The 5409-nt window shown below is 35.6% G+C and overlaps 1 long non-coding RNA gene across 3 annotated transcripts; it reads right to left on the bottom strand.

The window, feature by feature from the left end:
* Positions 1-2498: 2498 nt before the first annotated feature.
* Positions 2499-5190, bottom strand: LOC311278198. 3 transcript variants are annotated; one of them, XR_014625394.1, is made up of 5 exons: positions 5024-5190; positions 3927-4000; positions 3733-3860; positions 3504-3606; positions 2499-2681 (listed from the first exon to the last, which is right to left on the bottom strand). It is a non-coding gene; the product is annotated as an uncharacterized lncRNA (long non-coding RNA). The 3 variants fall into 3 exon arrangements; XR_014625395.1 differs by lacking the exon at positions 5024-5190 and having other exon boundaries at positions 2500-2681; positions 3927-4989; XR_014625396.1 differs by lacking the exons at positions 3733-3860; positions 5024-5190 and having other exon boundaries at positions 2501-2681; positions 3927-4983.
* Between the last annotated feature and the right edge of the window lie 219 nt (positions 5191-5409).

Here is a 5409-nt window from a genome sequence, read left to right on the forward strand (position 1 = left end):
ATAGGGGGCGACTCGAGTAATTATCCTCTAAACCATCAGGAATCAGCGGTTAGAAGAAGAAGCTATACACACGTGACAATGTTTATCTTAGTACACACCGCCACCACAAAAAGAATCATGTAAAACCCATTAAACCCTGAGGCTGAGATTATTTCTAGTGACAGTAAAACTAAATATATGGATATGCGAATGTGTATAAATAAATTAACAATCTCTTATATTTTCTAATTTCACTAAAAATTTCATTAAGTTTCGTGAACATTTTTATTAAACATGGACCTTTAATGTTCATTAAAAATACTTTTTTATGCTATTGTATGCTCGTTTTTTAAATGTAAGTAACTCATTTAACGTGCAAACTGGGTGCCGGTGTGGTGAGAAGTTCGAGCTCGGCAAGATTCGGCTCGAAGTCGTTCATCTTCGGATGCGGCGCCGCGCGCGTTGTTACAAAAATTGTCATGCGGACGCGTCGAGGCTTTATTTTACGCGCGAATGATTTTATTAGTGCTTTTTGTGCATTCACGCGTTTGACGCAAATTCGCAGTCTGCGGAGACTCGCGCTGCGGAGCCAGGCGAAAGTATAAAGGCTTTACGCACTTAACGCGCCAGACGCTCAATTCGCGCCGCAGGATTTTTTTACGCGTAACCAGATAACCAGAATTGTACTCTAATGAGATTTCTCTGGGTTGCCGTAGAAACGGTGTTTGGGTGCAGGCGAGCGGGTTGTACAACGCGCTCGTTGGCTGCAAAATACACATCTGCAGTCGCCTTCTTAAAGTCGGCATGAAATCAAATTTGACGAATCTTCTTTTTATGTAATATTGTAGTATTTATTATAAATGATTTATCTGTGCACTTCATTATTTTTTTTTAAATTCATGTACCCTTATAATCTTTAATCAAATACATTACCCTTCCCTCCCCCCTCGAAACGACCTCTCTTCTCTTTTGGTCACGTACGTGCCATGGCGAAAGGGTGCGGCCAGAGCCGATGAGGGTGCGGCCAGTGCCGATGAGGGTGCGGCTATCGGTGTTTAAGATAGATAGCAGCCTACCATTCGGACATGTCGAGATGCTCTCGAGGGTGAACTTGACTGATAACTTGACTTGAATTATCTTGGTTCGCGGGAGGCTCATATAAATATGGGCTGATTCCTGCCTGAAAATTTAGCTCCTCGTTCTCGTTGCCGGGCTCCTCAATAAAAAATCCTTCATGGGAGGGTAACGGTGGGGAGTCCGAGAAATCCTCCACAACTGAATGTAAACTGGCATTCAAATCTGCCTACATTTTGTTTGCAACGCCCAACCTCCAATGATCCAATCAATTCCCGAAGGACGAAATCAACCCCCGCCCTGTATTTTTTTTTCTAATTTCAGAAGCCGTTTCACTCGGATATACGTCACAACAAGGAAAAAATGACAATCTCAACTTCCGTTTCATTCGGACTGACAGAGCGAAATGCTTGAAGGCTCATATGTTTAGACCAGGGCTATTCAAATACATTTGCAGGGGGGCCAAACTAGGAAATTCCAAAATTTGTGAGGGCCGGACGGACAAATTGATATCAGCTAAAGGAAATTAAAATATATTATATACTAAGGTACATAATATATGAAATAAAATAAAGTACATTATTCTTTTGGTTTCCTTTATTATTTCAGCACATTCAACTTGTATTGATTAGGCCTACAAAGTGCAAAACTGCAAATACTGAGACATATAGGCTACATAGCTTTTACCCTTAAAACAGTAAACTTCAGTACACTGTAAAAAATAAAAAGTTGAGTAAACTTAAAAAAGTGAAGCAACCAGCTGCAAAGCATTTTTGAGTTTACTCAACTTCAGTGGTCGAAGTTCATCCAACTACCAGTCCAACTCAAAGAAACGAGTAAGCACAACTACAGAGGTCCTGAAGTTCAGTAAACTCAAAAAAGCTTTGCAGCTGGTTGCTTCACTTTTTTAAGTTGATTCAATTTTTAACTTTTTTAAGTTGATTCAACTTTTTTACTTTTTTAAGTTGATTCAACTTTTTCAAATATCTCACCCAGATACTTGTACAGCCTTCACATTAAGAATCCAAATGCAGGGAGTAAACCATACTGTAAATACAACACAATACAAAAGACATTGCTATCATTACAGAACTTATTTATTGACAAATATTCTGCAAAACAACACATTTTCTATTTGCATTAGGTACACATATTTTAAGGTGATGAAGTTCTATTCCACTCTTCAAGATTTATTTTTAAAAAAAAAAACACTAAGCACAAAATTAGAGTACAAACTGGAATAAATAAATGCTCAACCTTACAATTATCCATATGGATTGCAGCTACTTGGACAATCTTTTGAAGGACTATGCAAAAAAAAAAAAAAACTCAGCCTTGCGGAGCACTTTAGGTCAAGATAAATAAACGTTTTTTTTTCTAAACCAGTTACTACTGGTGTATTTTAATGCTTTAGAATAGTTAACATTGGGGCCATAAATCAAGCCAAAGAGGAGAGTACCGGTAACAACTGTGGCAAAGGTCTTGCACATTATCTGGCCCAAACTGCTCTTATAGTACTACAGAGAGGCACCTTATATTTGGGTTTGAGTGGACAGTGGCAACATCATCTTCAACGATAGTTAAGGTCCTCATCTTCTCCCCTTGTGAATGTCTTCTGGCTCTGTGTCCTGCAGTAGAAAATAAATCAGCATAAAATTAGGGTCATTTTTTTATTGTATTGAATTATGTTAGACCACAGAGTGTACCTAAAGGTCTGCTCATGTAACTTCACTTGAAAAGTAAAGGTGGTCATGTTTTTTAAGCATGTTCAAATTCAGCCATAGAGCTAAAACTGATAAACGGAAAACATTTTCCCAACTCCAAACAATGCCATATCAGCATTGATGTGATTGCCTGTGGCATTCGTCCACAGCAGAATCCACGGCCATTCTGATTTAATGCTTTTTTTAGTTTTAGTTTAGTTATTTTAGGTCACCCAAAATCGTACATGTATTAAGGCACACATTCTGTTCATCACCCAAGACTGGTCATATTGCATCAGTGAAGATTGGTTTAAATCACTAGAGTCACATGGATTACTTTCATGCTGCCTTTTCTTGTTTATATCTCCTATATTCATATTCTTTCATATTATATTAATTTTATTTACTCTGCTATTGCTACATTACTGTTTAACCTTATGATTGTGCACTGTATTGTTTTAACAGGTTAGATATCAGAGGGAATGTCTCCGGACAGTGTTGTGAAGCAGTAATTTTCCACTGTCTTTGCTTTGGTAAAATAACAGCTTGTTGAATTTGTGCTATCAGATGAAGTCAAACTGATCACTGAGAAAGTTTCAACTACAATTATTTAATAAAGTAATTTTTACCATGACTTTGTCTGTTGATGATAAGTTTTGTATATCACACAAAACCTATCTCTTAACAGCATCTGGTAAATAGGTGAAATATATCAGGTGTGAGTGTATATGCTGATGATCTTCTTACCAGGCAAGTCTTCAGGATGTTTCCAGACTTTTCCCTCATAAACAAAGGCAGACCTTTAAGAGTTGTAGACTTTCTTTGAGGAAGCACATTGGAGTTTCTGTGTCTGAAAGACAGAAAAACAAATACGGAACAAGTTATATACAAAGTGAAGCATGGGAATTACCTTGAAAAAGAGATGGCACCATTCAGCCTTTAACCAGAGAGATATGATCACATGCAAAATAATTACTTGATGATCAAGTGAGGATCTTCATCTCCACCACTTGCTCTGTACAACTAGATGTGTATTCATTTAACTAAGAGAAAAAGGTGCTCTTCGGATCAGTTTGTGTGATACTGTAATACTCAGCAGAGACCCTGAAAAAAAACAAAAAAACATTGTTGAAACAGTAAGAAACAGTAAGTAAATTCAGTTCAACTCACCTGATCTTTTAAAAAATAAAGGCCACTGTTTTAGCACATCCAAGGATCTTGTCACTGTACTGATGTTCTTTAGTCTAAAAAGGACAAATACAACAGAACAAAGATACATAATTTTATTAAACAAAACAACAACAAAAAAATCAGTTACAGTAGGTTAATTTAACATGTAGCAAAAATAATACAGAAAATGAATAATCAAATGTGAAAAAGAATCAATGCATAGGTTTCACTGTATTTACAGCGATTTTGTCTTTTGTTAATTGATTAACATTAAGGATTTAGCCTAATATTTAAGGATACACAATATTTTTATCCTATTCACTTTAAAACATACCGCACACATACTACCCATTCTATTATTTGATATGCAAAGCTAACATACATATTTTTAACATAACACATTAGTTTTGCATAGGCTTCTATTATTAAATTTTTCCTCTAAATTGTATTGTATTTAATTATATTGCACTACTGTAGAATGACTGAGCCTCAACCTAAGCATGTACAAATTGTAACTGAAATTTGTATACGTGACAAATAAACTTGAAATTAAATTGAACGGACTGCGGTCACTTTAAGAGCTCATGGATCTAATACTGAAACATCTAGGTTTCACCAAATTGGTTATGTTCACTTAAGACATTGCCGACTGTGTTTACTTGAATACTTTTTTTGTTTTGTTTTTTGTTATTGACATAATTGTATGTGTATGTCATTATTAAATCGCAATACGCCACGAAAGATAGCTGAATTCGCACTCAGATTCTGTCCGAGTCCGAGAGAAGCGGCTTTCTGTCTCTCAATCAGCGCAAGCACCGCATTTAAGTCTTTATTCACGACTTACTGAGCTTAACATTGTTAACATCTTTTAAACACCATGCACGTCCTTGTCCTTCTTTTTCAAGCATGTTTCCTCACTCTAACGTTAGTCTGGGTAACGTTAGCACGTTAAGTAGCAATGTGCTACGTGGATAATCTCTAACAATAGAAACTTATCGTCACCACGAAATATATCTTTTAACATAATACTATATTTTATCAACATATGTGTGCAATTTATAGCCTATTTTCATTCATAAGGCTTAAAGAAAACTTACCGCAATCAGATGAAATCCAGTCCCTTCGATAGCGTGGTTGGAGGAGGAAACCCCAAGTAACGTACAGCGAGACAGACTGCGCATGCGCGATGACGGGAAGTTAAACGTTCGAACTATGAAATCAAAATATTAAGTTTTCTCAACTTAATTGTTTGTGTTCATTGGACAAAATAGTAGAGCACTTGCAGTTAAATAGTTTTTATAAGTAAACTCAACATTGCAGTAAAAAATTTGCCCAATCAACTTAAAATTTTAAACTGAGTTAACAATTTGCAAGTTGGATTTTTTACAGTGTAATAGCTTATATATATATTATATATATATATATATATATATATATATATATATATTATATATATATATATATATTATATATATATATATTT

Source organism: Rutilus rutilus (assembly GCF_951802725.1).
Source record: "Rutilus rutilus genome assembly, chromosome: 19".
Classification (NCBI taxonomy): domain Eukaryota; kingdom Metazoa; phylum Chordata; class Actinopteri; order Cypriniformes; family Leuciscidae; genus Rutilus; species Rutilus rutilus.